Genomic DNA, 20,028 nt, shown 5'->3' on the forward strand with positions numbered 1-20,028 from the left:
TTCAACATCTATCGTTGTAAAACAAAAACAGGAAGGGATAGATCTAGTAGATCTAGTGCATTTTTTAAATATTGACTCAGTGTTCGAGGAACGTTTTGAAGAATATCTGTCTTGTTAAGGTTATAACATATTAAATTTACCTTATCCATGTTGTTGTATACGTTAAGCTAACTTTAAATATTTTATAAGTATTAACGATTACTTCTTTAAAAATCTTTATCATTATTATCAAAGTAGGCTATGTCAAGTTTAAATATTGTTTTAATTTCAATGTATTCTTATAAGGAAACACACACATAGAAAGAAGTGAAACATGTAACCACATTGGTTCGGTTTTCTCAGCTACTGTATTAGGTATAACCCATTTCAATGAAAGAGGAAAACAATGAAAGGTATAAAACATAGACCATCATCCGTGTAAATGTGTTTTGTGTTTCTTTCCTTCTTCTTTATTCCTTCACTGTTCTTAAGCCACTTTGGCTGTTGAGGAAAGCTCCTATACCTTTAACAATAAACGAATAGCCTCGTTCACTTGCACAGGCCATTCGAATCCCCGCCCTGCAACCATTTTCTCGTAGAACATATGGGGAGTGGAAAGGAAAACACCGAAAGTAGTAGCCAATGTATTGCTTAAAGTTTTTCAGTAAATCGAAAAGACGAAAAAGGTGAAGGAGAATGAGAATAGCTAAGGAAGGAAGAAGAAGTGGCTGTGAACGGAAGAAGAGAAGAAGCCAAAAAAGAAAATAAAAAAACTGGAGACCATTTCCGTGCGCTTTGTCAACTGAAGTACCATTCAAACAGCCAATTCATTGCCAGCATTGCCCTCGTATATTTTTTAACCAAAGAACACACATACACACATACAAACACCGACCGATTGCTCTCGGCTTCTCGAGAGGTCAAATGTAAAACCCTTTTCTCTTTTTTACGTAAATGGCCAGAGACAATAGGATGGGTCGGGAAATGAAGCAACAAACCTACAAATGGGGTGGAACGGCATTAGACCACACTGGGGGGTTCCATCGGTGATAAAATCCAAATCATTCTTCGAAGAAGAAAAAACAGAGGAGTAAAAGAGTATGTGGGCTGTAGTTAGCGAAGGCCAACTGCCACCGATATCGAGATTTAAGGGAGCAGGAAGAAAAGAAATGGAAGAAAGAAAACGAGGAAAGAGAGACGAAAGAAGAGAATGGTATACGGAAGATGCAGTAAAGAGGAAGCAAAAAAGGAACAAGATTTGCTGGGAAAGCATCTTCCCAAGAATGCCAACGGAAGTCAGAAAAGTGCTGCAGATAAAAAGCGTCTTGTTCGGAGATTAGAGTCACCGGCAATGGAGAATTACAACTGTATCATTTAACCCTATCCATTCCCAAACTTGTGTATCTCTCTCTCTCTCTCTCTTAACTAACAAGAGAAAGAGAGAGAACATGGTGTTTATTTCTCTACAAAATAGTTCTCACTATATTGTTGGTATGTTGGTTTTTGATAGACTGGCTCTTAAGTCTTCATACCAATCAGGCATGCATTTGATATCAGTAGCGTCCTGGGCATATTGTAAGCAACCTCCTTCCCCCAAAATGACTTAAGTAGCAGATATCAACTATGGTTGGGACGGACTTCTTCCATAACCTTGATCGAATTGCCATTCCAATACCCACCAACTATGGGCAGCAATGTTAAGGAACCGGAAATCTCTGAAATCCCACAGTGGGCTTGGTAATTTCCAGCCCTACTTACCTATAGATGTTCAAACTCGTGTTGAGATACCACGTGCTCTCCCAAACCCAATGGCATGAGTAAATCGCCATTTGAGGTAATATAAACAGACAACTACTTTCGGACGAAGCCATATGGTATACCTATACCTACAGGGAGAAGGCTTCTCGCACCATGAAATCGGAGTGCATACAATGCATACCGCCACGATAGTGGTGAGTGCTTGTAGAAGCAATTTAAAAAAAAAAGAAGAAGAGAGAAACATACGCAGCGACTGTAGGGCAATGGACTACACAGTGTGACCTTGTCACAGGATAATAAGCATTTTTATCCACATGGGCGTAACCGGCAGTACTCTACGTCTATAGTGTAGGTGTAAGCTTGCCTGGATCGACAGACTTCTTGTGAACACTGGACTGACGGGAAGCACGCATTTGATTTCAATTGATCAAGAACTGCAAGCGTCTCACGCTAGAGTGAGTGCGTGAATATCGTTGAGCGTCAGACGGTTGTATCTTTGGACAAGTTCCACTACAACCGATTCCAAAGTGACGACCGCACACGCGTTAGTACTCGTAGCCATCGTTGGATAGCGGCTGAACGTCAAGTGTCATAGAGAGGTGTCATTGGGTACAATATGCCTTCTTGATTTCTACGCATTATGGTAACCTCCCTAGTGACGTTTACATCAAGGAAATTTTAGATTTGAGATTAAAGTCCTTCTTCAGATAGCTCCGGACGCCACTTTTCAGCAGGATACAACTCAGCCACATATATTCCTAAACGTGCATTTTTTCTTGAGGAACATGTGTTGTCCATCGAATATATTTGACGTATGCCCTTTATGCTAAAGGAGACGGATGGTTCATGAAAGTGAATGTTTCTGGAAATAAATTTTTGTGCTCTCCTGGCGGGAACCAAACCCAGGACCATGTGAAGGCGCACGCGCTAGTCACTAGACCGGCTGGGAGGGATTTTTCGAGGTTCGAGACGATACGAGAGTAAGAGCTATTGGAGCCATTGAACAGTTCTGAAATTGCCAGTTTATGCTTAGTTATGTAGCAAATCTGTGGTACAAATTTCACTCGTCTTACACGTGCCTTTCTTGGCGTTGTAATTTTTACTAGCAGAAGTATAATAAAAAGCATTATTTTGGAAAACCGTCATAAAACACTACTTCTCAAATACATTGGTATGGATTTTCAGTATATGGAGTTACACACTAGCTGACTGTCATTAGTTGTTATTCAATGATCTGAAGGTGGGGGGGGGGGAGCGCCATTTGTACGACACTTCTATATATTTGAATTCTATATTTGAATGTTAGTATGCACATTGTTTCATTGGGTTTTCTTTGAGGGTAGATATCTGACATTAGCGCAATTAGGATATTTTGCTAGGAGAGGGGACATGGTCTATTACTCTATGAATTAAAAAAAAAAAAAAAACTTTACCTGTAGACCAATTATGTTTTAGGGGAAACCAGGTTCTTTAGTTACACCTGTGATTTCTCTTTAATCATTACTCCTAATGAGAAATAACTAAGTTAATACAAATATTTGTTACAGACAAAATAGAATTATGAGACATTATGGTTATGGAGAAGAATGGAGAGAATTAGTTGGGTCGAGCGGAAAGCGAATGGGAAAAGAACAATTATTATTATTATTAAGAAGAGAAAGAGAAACTGGTTGGCACAATGGGTAAGAAGGAAATATATCAAGAGGGACGTGCTAGAGGAAAGAGAGGGAGGGACGTCTGTGAAGTTGTCCCGCCCACCTAACGAATTTTTCTTTTTCTTATCTACATCGTTAGTTTATCGTTAGTTTACGTTAGTTTTGCTAAAATTAACGTTAGTTTCGAAAAAATAAAATTTTTATTCAACAAATAAATGGGCAGGCCAACTTCACAGTTCCTCACCCACAAACGAATTTCAAAAGTTTTTCATATCACATCGTTAGTTTATCGTTAGTTTACATTAGTTTTGCTAAAACTATCGTTAGTTTCGCTAAAATAACGATTTTATTCTAGAAATAAAGTTTCTCGCCAACTATGAATTAGCCCGCCCATATCGAATTCTCATAAAATTCCAACTCATATCGTTAGTTTATCGTTAATTTACGTTAGTTTTGCTAAAACTATCGTTAGTTTCGCAAAAGTAACGATTTTATTCTAGAAATAAAGTTTCCCGCCATTAATAGACTGTATCAAAACAGAAAAATCGTAAGTGAAGACGAAGAGGTTAGTGGAAAACCGAGGAGCATAAATGCTTCTCAGCTGCGGCAAGTGACATGCCAATAATGGCAGAATACCTATGATGATGATACTTACGATATGGTAGCCATATTTCCTTTGAAGATTTTTTTTTCATATTACCACTGCTAGTGACAAGACAGTGAATTCATCTTTTCTTTACGAAGACTATAAGTTCATAGCTACGTGCTTACAATTTGATGTTCTCTTACAATAAGTCAGTAAACTGCATCATCAAATTACAAGTTTATTGAAAAACAGAAAAGTTCTTTCGTTGATACCTAAGAGCAGGATATAATAATATCACTTTTTATCGCTCTTTTAATCCGCTCCAGTAATTTTAAGCTTGTAAAACCTCCTTTCTCCTTTCTATTGACATTCGATAATTTTACTTGACATCCTTTTTTCCCTTCCTCTTTTGTTTCTCTCCTTTTCTCCTTGTACATCAAGATTATATTTCACAAGAAGGAAAGCAGAATTCTGTTCTCTCTTTTTTCTACTTTGTTCTTTGTACGGGAAAATTTCCTACCTATTTATTTACAAAAGGAAGGAACTTTACAAGTAATCACTCGCAGTTCCTGCTTCACATAACTTTCTCGAAGTAAAGACTTTCTTGAAAATACACTGTCTGAATTTTGTAATATGCCCCCCCCCCAAAAAAAAAGCCCACCTCATACATGATCATTGTGATTAAATTTCGAAGGAATTTGAAGGAAAACCCAGGGAAAAAACTGTTTTCTTTGTATGTTACCGGAAACTGTAATCAAATTGATCTATTCATGACACAAAAATATATAATATTATACAGTAACCCCCGACTTACATAGATAATGCATTCTGTGAACCTTTACGTAACTTGAATTTTACGAAAGTCGAATTTGTCAACTGCTTAAGTATAACTTTGTACGAAATTATAACATATATATATATATATATATATATATATATATATATATATATATATATATATATATATATATATATATATATATATATATATATATTCCAGAATATTATTTTATAAAAGAAACATCAAGCAATAGTTATTTACTCGAATATAAACTATTAAATATATAAAATATACGTGTGATATAAAATTTTTCTTTATATACAGGGTGTATCAGATAAAACATCAAGTCCTTATAAATTATAAATGGCTAAAGATAGAAAGACCAAACAAAAAGTAAGATAGAGAAATGTCATATTGCGCATTGAATGGAGAATAGTGTTTTTCCCACAGGGTGCCCTATCATAAAACGGGAGGAGTCACTCGAAAATTTTCTGGAGACGGTGGTAGCTCAGTGGTAGAGTGTTCGCCTCTGGTGCACGGGGTCCTTGGTTCGATCCTAGCTTGCGCCAAGTAAGCTTTGTGGTGGACAAATACAGTGTGAGTGGGGTCTTCTCTGGGTTTTCCCGTTTCCTCCCACTTTATTAATTCCACCATTTCACTCATTTCTCATCATCACCGTCTCCTTTAGCCTAGCCGACAGAACTGTGGACGTAAAACTTAAAGACTTCATTTCACTTTAAAGAAAATTTTATGATATTTGATATATCATTGAAACTAACATGAAAAATAAAACAATTTTTTGTAAAAAAAAAAAAAAAAAAATGTGTGGAGAACCGTTTCCGAAATGACCCACCACTTAAATGTAAGTTTTATGCGACTGTGCAAGAAACCACAATTAAATGGGAGCCATTTCGGAAACAGTAAATGATAGCCATTATCCACGCAAAAAAGTATTTTCTACAAAATTTGTCTTTTTTTAGGATTTTTTCAATGATGCATCAAATAACATAAGTAAATGGTTCTGTAGAAACTGTCTGCAGATCTTTATATTATTATTATTATTATTATTATTATTATTATTATTATTATTATTATTATTATTAATAATAATAATAATAATAATAATAATAATAATAATAATAATAATATCTTCTGTATATTTAGTTAATGTGACAACAAAATGATATATTTAAACTTGGTGGGGATAAAACTTTAAGAAGTTTGACTAATGTCTCTTAAATGAAGCTTTAATCAGTTATTTTGAAATTGTATTTTAGTAAATTGACAAAATTTTGAATTTAACAAACTTGTACATTTTAACATTTTGACAAGGGTCTTTACCTGCTCAGCTGACAATTGTATTATAATTACTTTATATTATTATTATTTTATTTTTCACGTAGTGTACCGGGTTATATATGGGCACAAAATCACTTTCTTCAATATGTGAAGAACTAAAATCAGTGGCGTATTTAGGGGGGTGGCTTCCGGGCTTAAGCCCCCCCGAAATCTTACTTAATGTAGTAAAGTAAATGAAATATCTTGCAGAATTTTCACATTTCCACGCAAAGCCCCCCCCCCCGAAAGTTAGCAAAGCCCCTCCCGAAAAAAAAATCGTAAATACGCCACTGACTAAAATAAAAGAAGCTAGATGACTTGACAATCATTATTGTACTTACAAATACCGTTCGAACTGTCTCCCACCATGTCCAATGCACAAGGTGCATATCTTCGGCACTAATTTGCTAATATCATGACACAAGCAAGGATTGGCTTAAAATCTGTCAAATGATTGTTTGATTAGCTGATTCCATTGATACAAACCCTGCAGTTACTCGGAAAATACTTCGTCTTTGACAATACCCCACAAGGAGAAGTCACATAATTTGAAGTCGCATAAACGGAGTGGCCAATCTGTCGACCATGATGACGAATCCATTCAACGAAATGTTGATCCGAGAAAGCCCTCACAAGGACACCTAAGTAAAGCGGTGCTCCATCGTGTGGCAATATAAACTGATGTTTTTGTAACGAGAGTTACCTTCAAGTTCTGGAATGAGAATTTCCTGCAACATCTGAAGACATGCGTCACTGGTAATGGTTTCTTCAAGAAAGAATCTCCAAATATCACTCTAAACAGTGACACCAGGAACGTTTAACTCTTCTGTCACAATTTCGTCTGGATTGGTATCCCTCAAATAAACATAATTGTGTTTACACGATCATTCATCTTGAATCAGGCTCCATCAGTTCACAAAATTCGTTTCTAGAGGACTTTGTAAGCTTCGTTTCAATGAAGAACTACTCATAGAACTCAACACACCGGTCCGGATCACATTCATGCAACGCGTGCAGAAGTTTTAGGCGGTAAGATTTCATCTTCAAGACCTTTATGTTCCTTAAAGAGGTACGAGTAATTCCCAGGTCACGTGCGCGCCTTCTGGTAGACTTTGGGCTAGACACACTATTCTGAGCAATAAGGTTAGTATTTGCTTCCTTTCGTACACTTCGTAGTCATCCGTTTAGCGGTAGATCATACAAAGAACCTGTATCTTCGAGCCTTTAGTTCAGATATATCATGGCTTGATGTGATGGTGGTTCCACACATGAAAATCTTCTGAAGTCTGCTGTCATCACATTTATGTTTTTGTTGTCTTTCCACCAAGCTTGTAGCACAAAAACACGTTCTTTTGTTGATTTGCGATTTATCTCAACACCTACAATACTCGGTACAATTTTACTCAGTAAAAATTCTTAAATAAAACACATACGAAAACATGGTTAGCAGTTTCAGACACACTAAGAGATATAGTAGTGTCAGTTCTACTGAAAAAAGAAAACGCTCGCTTATTTCTTTACTTTCTTTACCTATTTTGGGAAAAGCGACTTTGTACTCACACCTCGCTTATTTCTTTTCTTTCCTTAGCTCCTCCGTGGCTACCGCCGGAAGCTCATGTGATTCGGATTCCACGTTAATCAATCAGTAGGTCCACGTCTCATATAGCCTTGCTGCTGAAAAGGGACGTTAAACTCAAAATCAACTCAACTCTTTCCTTTCCTTACTTGTTTTGGGGAAAACGACTTTGTGCTCAAATCTCACATATTTCTTTTCTTTCCTTACTTGTTTTGGGGAAAGCGACCTTATACTCATATCTCGCATATTTCTTTTCTTTCCTTACTTGTTTTGGGAAAAGTAACTTTATGTTCATATATCGCAAATTTCTTTTCTTTCCTTACTTGTTTTGAGGAAAGCAACTTTGTGCTGATACCTCACATATTTCTTTTCTTTGCTTACTTGTTTTGGGGAAAGTGATTTTGTGCTCATATCTCACATATTTCTTTTCTTTCCTTACTTGTTTTGAGGGAAGCAACTTTGTGCTCATATCTCACATATTTCTTTTCTTTCTTTATTTGTTTTGAGGAAAGTGACTTTGTGCTCATATCTCGCATATTTCTTTTCTTTCCTTACTTGTTTTGGGGAAAGCAATCTTGTACTCATATCTTGCATATTCCTTTTCTTTCCTTACTTGCTTTGGGAAAAGCGACTTTGTGCTCATATCTCGCATATTTCTTTCCTTTCCTCACTTGTTTTGGGGAAAGCGACTTTGTGCTCATATCTCACATATTTCTTTTCTTTCCTTACTTGTTTTGGGGAAAGCGACTTTGTGTTCATATTTCGCATATTTCTTTTCTTTTCTCACTTGTTTTGGGAAAAGCGACTTTGTGCTCATATCTCGCATATTTATTTTCTTTTCTTACTTGTTTTGGGGAAACTGACTTTATGCCCACTCTGTATATTGATTTTTACAAACTGTTGTATTTTTGCCCAATAGCCGTTTACAGCCATCGATAATAAGATTATTGTTGCCAGGAGGGGTCCGAAGTTCGAAATTCCAACAGTAATTGAGCGCAATCATGTGGACACAATCTCTATGAACGAATAGGAAGGCAGAATCTGAGGCTGAGTAAACGCGAGCTTCAATTAAGTTAGTGGGTACAACCATAAGTGCGAGCCCCATTTATAATAGTGAACCCAAACCCAATAAGATAAATAAGCACCAGATCGAGCAAGCACTAGACTCGTGCAGGATGCGAGCTCTAGCTCGAGCGAGTGTGAATCTAGGGCAGCGTAAGATTCATTGAGAATAGTGAGCGTTTGTCTCTTTGAAGATAATAAAACCGAGTGAACCCCGATTATAAAATGTTTATAAACTGGAATGACTTAATTTTTTTAACATATACACACAATCTATGAAAGTTTAGCTTAATCTAACTATCTGAACAGTTTAGGTGTAGCTACACTTCGTGAGTTATTATTGAAAAAAAAAAGTCAACTCAAGCTTCCGTGTTTTACTGTTAGTGATTTGGAATTTCCAACTGAAGCATCAAGAAGCAACTGAAAGAGCTGAAGTCCCTCGAGAACCCTTCAAGGAGTTCTTCTATAGAGTCTATATATATATTTGTATGTATACATATTTTCAACAGTCCAACTAACTGTTTCTGATTCTGCGCAATTGCCTGACCTTTAGGCAGTGCTAATATCTATTGGCAGAAAGGGAACGTTAAGGGAAAGAACGGAAAAAGTATCACTAAACAAAGTTCCAGTAATGATCCTTGGATATCATGCACAGAGGAGAGAGCAGCACAGCAGAAGTTTTACAATAAGAAATGTTTCTCTTTTTGCAAAATGCCTTTTAGTATTATTATCATCATCAGAGTTAGAAGCCGGTCCTTTTAACAAATGAACCAACTTTTCTCTCCCTCCCCCAATTTTCTACTCTTCCTTTCGCGAAAAAGGGAGCCTATAACTAAGTAAACATAACTAGAAAGCCTTAACAGAGTATAACCGATTGTACTCAAAAGATGGCGATGATGAAGAAGAAGAAGAAGAGGATAGCAGTTCACTTGGTACTTCCTCCTCTCTGGAAGACTTGTGCCGAAAAGAACAAAAGTAATTGTCCCTCTATTGCTTCTGCCTCCCTTTTCCCTTTTCCTATTTGAACACAAAGTTGGGATGTATATTTCCTAACCCTCAACCAGAAGAAATTCATTCCATCCCTTTGACTGTTCTACGGTCCCTCCAAGTTCTGATCTTTTTTTTTCTGTTACTCCCGTTTTATAATTTTCAATATCTTCCTCCTTGTGTCTGATACGTGTACATATTAAATGTAAAAAGACAAATCCCTCCTTAACTCTCAAACTACTTTTCTCCTGTCTTGAAAGTCTTAGCAACCATATCTTCTTTTTTTCTTTCCTCGTTTAAGAGCTGTTTTTACCAAAGAAATCTTTTGATGTCAATAAGAGTTGTCTATGACATGTACGTCTTCAGCAATATTATTAGATGATCTATATTAGAATTGAAATTATATATTCGGAAGAAAATTCTTGTTAGAATTCTTTTCTAAAATTATTATTATTTAAAGTATATGAAATGAATCAGATGTCATTTTAGTTAGCCATGAATTTTGGTAATTCATGTGAAGCATATAGTAATGAAGTAATTACCTTCATACCTTAGCATACATACCTTACATACCTTAGCATACATATCAAAATCTTAATACTTGGGTTCGATTCCCGGTGGGGGAATTCGGTCGAAAAAGTGTAAAAAGCTTTTTTCGAAAAAGTGTAAAAAGGTTTTTCAGCAAGCCATCCTGATGAGGTTTTCTGGGTTTTCCTCATTCACACCAGATAAATACCGGGCTACCTTATAGGTCCCATGCCGCTTCCTTCCTTCCATTTCCCAGGATAGTGTGCTCGCCGAGGTACGTCATCCCTCATACGTGACGGGCTAAATGGCCATAGATGCCAAAAACCCAGAAATCTAAATCCTAATTCTTAAAATCTTAATACAACTGTGTGTGTGTGTGTGTGTGTCTTAAGGTTTCGAACTAAAACTTGAATGAATTTGTATATTATGATATTGTATTATTTGTATATTACGGTATTTACACGTATTTTTATATTATGATACTCTAGTATTGAAGTACCGAAGGAGGAAATATTCAGCTACAAATAAATTATTGATTTTCAGCCTACATCAGTGGCAGTTCTCGAGGAAAATCACATCGGTAAATAAAATGTTATCGCTACTAGCGGAGAGAAGAAATCTTACATCATGCTTTAATGCTTGAGTAAGCAAGAATTAGGATATCAGGAAAGTCTTCAGCTTTTTGTTTTTACTGATGTGACATCCCTTAAAAGCCACCTCGCAATTCTACACATCATTCTTAATTTGTTGTTAACTTGGCGTTTTTACTGTTTACATTAATTCACTTATGTAATATATTTACAGTATATTATATCGAATTACTCTTACTGCAACTCGGCCAAGGAAAAGGTATAAGTACTTCTATTACCGGCCGGGACTGGAAAATGTTCAATAAACAAACTCAAATCAGACAATAACATTATAGTCTGTACTCTCATTATAAGTAGATCTACCAACTAGAAATATGGATCAGACCAAGTAATCTGACGTTACAACAGTGGTTGCAGGTAAATCAAGAATGTCAATGATGTAACAAGTGAATCGCTCGCGGATTCATGGCTACTAGTGCTGCCTACGAGGCGATATATTTCTCTAATACTAATACTAATACTAATACTAATACTAATACTAATACTAATTCATCTAAGTCTTAGATCTCAAGCAGTTTTAGTGCTATATGGTTCATAGTAAACGAAAATATATAATATACATAAATTGATAAAGTGATTTTACGAACAAAATGGAGCGCAACATTTATTAACATTTAAATATACACAAGTCATTATACACACACTGTTAAAAAATAATTTCTTAAATCTGAGAAACCGTTTCCTATCTCTGCACCAAGGCAATATTTTCTTAGAAATGATATTTAGCAATTCTTATTCATAAAAAAAAAGCAACAGTGTGGTGTCTCATTCCGCTTTATACAATCTCCTCTACTTTTCTTCATTTCTCATTAATTAAAGTTTCAAAATTTTATTTCTGAGAAAAGATCTTCTCGGTGCACAGACAAAAAAAAAAAAAAAAAAAAACAGTTTCTCAGTTTTAAGAAAGTATTTTTTAATAGTGCAATATATTTCAATAATGAATATGGTATGAATATTGTTATATCACACCTTTCGTGGACCTCTCATGACAACGATGGATCCAGATAACTTTCAGATGAAATTAGGAAGAAAATCAGATATAAATGTTATTACATAAATTTACAATACGAGTCGAGAAACACTCTTCGAGACGTGACTAGAAAAAAATCTTTGTCAATGCAGACGAGACGAGAATTCGACAAAAAAATTATGAGATGAAACGAGGAAACCTTATTTCTCGTTTCATCTCGTCTCCCGGGTAAGACTAGTGGCTACTCATTCATACGTCACCAACACTTTTTAATCGTCTCGCCCTGCTTCTCCGGGTTCGTTTACCGAGTGGAAAGATGTGCTTTGACGTTATTCATCGGTCAGTTGAATCTATTCGTACTAGAATATAGGAAAAAAGAAGACAAGAAGGTGAAGCATAGTATTTGAGTTTTATAACATGTTTGTCTGCCTGAGTGTTCAGAATGAACACAGCTTCTAGCACACTTACTCCAACATAGGTAGGATGGAACAACTAAGACCAGGGTAGGGTAGTCAATTCCTTTGCCTTGTGGTCTGAAAATATATGTGATAAAATAAATTAAAAGTGGGAAGAACAGAGGAATAGGTTGAGATTTAGAATTGTAGGTATACAATATATATATATAAAGAATGTAATTATGGAAAAATGAAATGAAATCTTTATGTCCCGCGATTATGCCAGCTGGGCTAAAGAAGACGGTGATTATGAGAAATGAATGAAACGGTGGAATGAAGAAAGTGGTACGAAACGGGAGAACCCCGAGAAATCCCACGCACACGGTGTTTGTCCACCACAAAACACTTGGCGCGAGCTGGGATCGAACCAAGGACCCCATGCACCAGAAGTGAACGCTCTACCAGTAAACCGCCGCAGCCCCCCAATGCAATTATGGAATTACGTATTATACATGCATTACTAGTATACGTAAATTAATATTCATCCGACAGAAAGCATTTTGACTTTCTATAATGTCACATGACAAGAGACCGGAACATTCATTGATGGTGTACAATATGAGACACCAGGCAAAAGGACTAGAAATCTGTGATATAGATTATCTTATATCTATGGTTTAAACCGTGGCACTGTATAATACCGCATATGAAAATATTCCTTTTGAAATCTTGATTTCAATCAATATATTTATGTTTCAGCATGTTAATTAATTTAAACTTACCGGTGACAAAATGAAGAGCTAAATATTAGTACAATTTGCATAGAGCCAATATATCTTTCATGAAGCTTATAAGTATTTTGAGCTAACTTTTTGGCGTATAGCCGGTACAGAGTAAATATATCATCCATGAAATTATTTATTAAAGCCTAACTTTAGTAGATTTCGCACATATCTAATCAGCTAAACTTTTAGTAGACTTTAGACGTAGTCAATATATCTGACATGAATCTTACTTTTAGCTAACCTTTAGTAGATTACGTATGGACAATATATTATATATGAAGCTTTTCAAAGCTAAACTTTAGTAGACTTTACATACGACCACGATACGACAAGGATCTCTCTCGCTCTTATTAATTTTATTTTTTTAAAAAAAGTTAAAGCTTAAGTATTTATTCAGTACATCCTGTATGAAATTTATTGCTTTGAGCTAAACTTTATTATTATTTTAAGCTCATTTTTCAAGTTAAACTTTAGTAGACTTTGCACATGAAGTTTATTTGTCGTACATAAAGTTTATTTATCGTACATGAAGTTTATTTATTGTATAAATTAAGTTATCATAATGTTTTCTATTGTCCAAGCTTTGCTTTTTATAGATTTAAATTTGATTTAAACTACTCACTGTGCAAAACAATAAGGTTATTGTAAAAATATTAAGCGTGTAACAGTTCCGCCAACTATCCACTTTGGTTTCATCACACATACTATGAATACACAGGCAGTGTGACATTTAATATATAAGAGACAGTAAAAACTCCCTGAATCCTGATTGGTTACTCAAAGCCACAATCAGCTTTGTAGCTTTAAATAACGAATCAGGATTCAGGGATTTTTTTACTATCACTATCTGTGTCACTGTTGCCACACTTGGTACAATTGTACCAAATTCAGCTCTTTTTTGCCATTCATCGGCCCATTGGTACCACGCTGGCATTTTTAGCCCCTTTTGTGAAAAAAGTTGGTACAATTCTACCCAATTCAGCACCATTTAACAAATACTTGTCAAATTATTAATAATGTGTTGTGATATCTTTCAGGGAAGGTTCTATGACCCTGGACCGGTTTTACACTTTTTTACAAATGCCAGTTTACTTACCGTATATTCTTTTTACAGTATATTATTCTTCTTCGGTCGTGAAATAAGCGAGAATAAAGTGCAATAATATATTTTAATATTTTATTATAACGTACTGTTTACACACGAACTCGGACATGATTGTTTCTCGTTATATATATATATATATATATATATATATATATATATATATATATATATATATATATATATATATATATATGGCCGCATAATACCGTTTTGGTTTATTGATCACTTTGAAATAGAGGTGCGTTTGGTTTCTTTACAGTACATGCCAAAAACAGTTTTCCCTTTAAATTTGCGACCTGTTATATTTCCTACGTGCGAGAAAAGTTTCATCTATTTCCACGGCTCCTCGGGGTCTTCCTATTTGGATGTTTTTAAAAAGAGGACTTTCTTGGTTTGGACTCTTGGAAGAGGGGGGGGGGGGGGCAGCAGTGTTCTAGAATTTTACCTCTTTTGGTTTCGTGTTATGGAGCCATGTATTACAGTGTTATAAAATAATGAATTCAGCCCTTTTTGCTTCAATTTGGTACTATTTTTCAGCCCAGTCCAAAGCTAGGACTGTGACAACACTGATCTGTGTATTCATAGTGTCTGATGAAGCCAAAGAGGATAGTTTGGCGTAACTGTTGTACGTTAATAATCTTTACAATATGTGCATTGTTTTGCTCAGCAAGTACTTTAAATCAAATTTAAGTTATCATACTTATTTAACTGAAATAATGCATCAAATAATACCAGACATATCATAGCTTCGAACTACGAACTAAAACTAATTGATTTCTTATTGTTAATAAGCTATATAAAGTTTTTTAAAAGTAACTATTATTCTTTCAAATAAACGAACAGAAACAAAACATACGCATCTGAGACATTGTCGTGCATGAAAAAAAAATAATAAACAGCTAATTTCAAGGATAATCTTGTATTTAAAGCGTATTTAAAGAGAATAGAGAAATTTCGTTTTGGTCAGCTGAAGTTACGATTCACGCCCGAAAACTTACGCCAGAGTTTGATTGTCTTCGAGAAGAAGCTTTATCCCTGAAACATGTAATTTTGGCATTTCTAGCCTGTTACGGCCTCAGGTGAGCGTTGGATCTTAAAGGGACAAAGGCGTAGGTAAATATTTGGTGTGTATAATTACCGGATACATATAAGACTAAGATTATGGCCTTTATCAGCTGCCTATGGGGATTAGAGTTTCCCCCAAGAGAAACCCACGGGATGGGATGCTGTGTGTGTGTGTGTGTGCGTGAGTGTGACGCTGCTCCAAGAGCCGATACAACAACACTAATCTCATTTCCGGTTCTGATCCACCTGGATTTCTCCCGCTTCTCTCAATCTCGGAACTACGTAAGCTGGGATTGATCCCCAATGCCTTTTCCCTGCAACCACCGTCATTGTTATTTATATCCTCAGAATGGTCATTCTATCCTTTACCTTTCTCTTTTATTTTTTATACGCAGATCAATACTTTCTTTCTTTCTTTCTTTCTTTTACTTTTTTTTTTTTAAAAAAAGGATAATTAAATGTTTTGACATCGAAAATAATATACGGATATGCTCCTCACTCAACAAAAGTGTGGTCTCAAAACACACAATTAAGATACAAAACAACTACTCTAGAGAGGTGCACAGGTTTCAAGTATTGGAAGAATTGTCCTACAGATGGCACTACTATAGAGGTAACTATAGGAAATTAGCAATATTATTTCAGTTATTCTGAGCTAAAGTTAAAGAATGTATTCATTTCTTTTTATTATACAATCCTTTTTATTAGGCTATCAGTACTTTTGTTTGTTTGTTAGAGTCTTATTTGTTTGTGTCAAATCTTAAAACTTAAATTTCATTAACTCCCATTCTAACTAGAGTTTTGAAATCTTTGCATATATACATAAACCAAATGACAATACAGAGTTTTCACATAAAGAACACATACAAAAAGTATCGCATTTTCTCGTCTGTCTGATTTGGGTGAATTTTGGATATGTTGTAGCTGAGGATCTTCCGGTCAATTGTTTATATGCGGCCAACTCCCCATGACCAACCCTGTGATCTCCAGAGGTCACCAAAAGTCACACCGTACAAAAAGCACTGCATTTCCCCGTCTGTCCGATTTGGATGATTTTGGATATGTTGTAGCTGAGAACCCCCTGGTCAATTGTTTATATGGGGACAACTTCCATTGATCTCCAGGGGTTACCAAAAGTCACACCGTTACGCGGACTACCCTCATTTATGGTGGCTCAGCATACGCAACAAGCAACTATTTCTGTATGCTAAGTTTGAACCAATTCTACTAACACCCGTTGTGTGACCTTTGGTGACCTCTGGAGGTCATAAGATTGATCATAGGGAATTCGCCCCATATAAACAACTGAGTGGGGGATCCTCAGCTACAACATATCCAAACATCACCCACATCGGACAGACGAGGAAATGCAATGCTGTTTGTACCGTGTCCTTTCTCTTTAGCTTATTGTTTCATTAGGTGAGTGTTGCTTGTTTCATCTCCGATTCACTCCAGGTCATCATGTGTGAAGATGTTTCATCTACGGGTCATTCTAGGTCCCATTGCGTATGACGATGTTTGAACTCCGGGTCACTCCATGTTCCCCTATGCATATGTCGATGTTTCATCTCCGGGTCACTCCAGGTCCCTAAGTGTATGACGATGCTTCATCTCCGGATCACTCCAGGTTCCCATGTGTACGACGATCTGTCCGGTCATTGATCTCACTGTTTCTCGGTTCTTCCGGGCTACGGGACATAAACTTCGTGACACTTTTCAGCAACGCTGATCTTCAGTTCCCCAATATAAAATCAATGCTTTCTCGGTTCAATGCCTTCGAGGCTTTAAGCCAGGGAAAATTTAGAGTACAAAGATAGTCTGGCGGAACGAAAAAGAAGAAAAGGGATTAGGGAATATCAATTCTCGCATAGTATCGAAGAGATTAGCCAAAAAAAGGAAGAAGAAAGAAAGAAAGAAAGAAAGGAAAACCTCAATCTAAGCTATCTTCTCAATTTGTTAGTGAGAACTGAGAAGAGAAAATTTATCTCAAAAGAAAATGAAATGACATGAAATTTTTTAGTTTAATGTCGCACAATTATGCCCGCTAGGTAACCCACGGACACGACGTTGTCCCCTACAAACTTACTTGGTCGCGGATCGAACCTGAGACCCCACAAACCAGAAGCTAGCGGCGCTCTACCACTAAGCCACCAACCCCCCTTTATTACAAAAGAGATGATGTTTGATACAGAATTTTGAAAAGCTATTAAAAATTAGGACATGATTATCGAACAACATTTGAATGATTATATTTTGTCTATACTTTATAGAGTATTTTGAAAGCTATTAGAAATTGGGATGTGAATCAAAAAGACTTTGAATGATTGTATTTCGTCTATCTTTGATTCAGTGTTTTAGAAGCTATTAAAGATTTAGATGTGATCATCGAACAGGCTTTGAATAATTGCAACATTGCATTTTGTCTATCTTTGATGCAGTATTTTGAAACCTGTTCAAAATTAAGATGTGACCATTGAATAGCTTAGTCCATCTTTTGAAATAGAATTTTGAAAGTTACTGTATTAATAATTACAACGTGATCATCGAACAATCTTTGAACTATTGTATTTTGTCAATAATAATGGCATTAGTATAAGAATACTGCCTTTTGGAATTATACCTGTTCTATTCCGTAAATACTGGAACTAATTAAGTCGTTCCTCATCAGCAATATGTTTAATGTATTGCCTCTTTGTGCCTTTGAATGTCAATTCAAATGGACACTTACAGAGACAAACGAGCATTCCGGACATTCTTCACAAAACAAACAGCAATTACATAAGATCTCCTTTCTACTTCTTCTTCTTTTGGGATGCCTTCATCTATTTTCAAACTGATAGTTTTCTCGTGCGCGGTATTTTAGTTTCGTTTTTCTTCCAAGACTGCTTCTCGCGAAACGAACGAAGAACAATGAATCAGTATCCCGGCTTGTCGAAATCAGATTGAGACAGTGCAGTGAGGCGTGTTCAATTTACAGATGCCATCTTTTTTTTTCTAAGATGGCGCCGATTAGCGTGGTTGGAATTGAGATTATGTGTACACCACAACGTGTATAAAGTGTGTCTTTGTAGGGGGAAAAAAAGGAACGATGGATAGGCACGACAGAGAGAGAGAGAGAGAGAGAGAGAAGGTTGTAAAGCCAAGAGGTACTAGTAGAAAAGGAAGATACATATGTGAAACAAACAAAAGCTTGTATTCAGCAGCCGGATCAAAGCACACAGAACGACAGAACACGGCTTCTTCTATAAGCGAAAGCCATTGCTTCTCATCTATGATCAATCTGAAGCCGAACTGGAAAAGACCCACCGTTAACCCAACTCGACTCTCCCATTTCTCCGATTGGTTGCAGTTGATGAATGCACTCTGCGGTTCAACAAAAATTGCTCCTCTCTGATCCTTCCTCGGTTGAGGTAATAGAGGCACTCTCTGTCTGTGTGTACAAAACGACCGAGCATTTAAGAGAGAACCTTGGCTTGATTGGCTTCCTGGAAAAACGTTTATCTCAGATTACTTTAGACTTCAATGCGTTCATGTGTGAGTGGATGCGTGGTTCGTACATATATTTGTGTGTGTGTGTGTGTGTGTGTGTGTGTGTGTGTGTGTGTGTGTGTGTGTGTGTGTGTGTGTGTGTGTGTGTGTTTGCGCAAGGAATTCAGAAGGGAACGTAATGCTTCTCAGATTTTTTTCTCCTACAACTGCTACCACTTTTCTGAGTCATCCGAAAATTCCTTCACTATCAAGATTTCTTTTCCAAATTTTTGGATAGTTTCTATCCTTTTAGCCTCAATCTAACGTCATTTTTAGATCCTCGAATACAACTAAGAAGTAACTTGTCTTCAACCCCCTATTTATTTCAACTTCACAATGCCATACTAATCGAAATATTGGAGATCCCACAATTCTCAAATTTACTTAAATACAATAGTATCTTAACTATTTTAAAATCTGTTTAATAATTTATGTTTTTTTTTTACATTTTTTTAAAAAAATAACTGGCACTCCTTTCACTTCAGATTATAAATTTGCCTTCAAATTCACTGAATCTGAAGTTAATAATATATAGTTACCTATACAGGTATTGATAGATATCACATTAAAAAAAACTAAAGGATTATTTAAAACATCTCATACATTTTATCTTCGCACATTTTTTTTACCATCTAAACGGCAAACTACTGACTATGTTGTTTTTCGCATTCTCGTTTGTACTAATTTAATGTGTACGGTTATGCCTTTTAGGTTGAAGGGGAAGGTGATAATGATAACGAGCAGTGGTGTAATTACGATTTTGTTTCGGGGACGATTTGCCAATTTTTATCTTGGAAATGTGAAAATTCTGCAAGATATTTTAAAATACAAAAAAAAAAAAAAAAAATCGAGGGGGCTAAACCCCTTTAAATACGTCACTGATAATGAAGGACCAATTGTGGAATGAAGAAAGTGAGAGAAAACACATGCACATGGTGTTTGTCCACCTCAAAGCTCATTTGGTACGAGCTGGGGTCAAACCAGAAATTCCATGCACCAGACGTGAACGGTCTATCACTGAGCCACCGCGGACTCATATATTCTCGTTCGCATCCTTGAGAGAAAACACATTTAAACTTTAATTTATTGATTAACATTTGCTTTACAGCCTTATACAGCACTAAGGTCATGAATGCTGGAAATCCCTATGGATGGGTGAATTATAACGTACTTAGGAAGAAAGAATTTTTTTTTTTTTTTTTTTGATGGCGACGTGATTGTAGTAAATTTCTCGGGCTATCAGTCAGGTGAAAACTTACTAGAATGTACTCCCGATATGA

Source organism: Thermobia domestica, chromosome 8 (assembly GCF_964235325.1).
Source record: "Thermobia domestica chromosome 8, izTheDome1.hap1.1, whole genome shotgun sequence".
NCBI lineage: Eukaryota > Metazoa > Arthropoda > Insecta > Zygentoma > Lepismatidae > Thermobia > Thermobia domestica.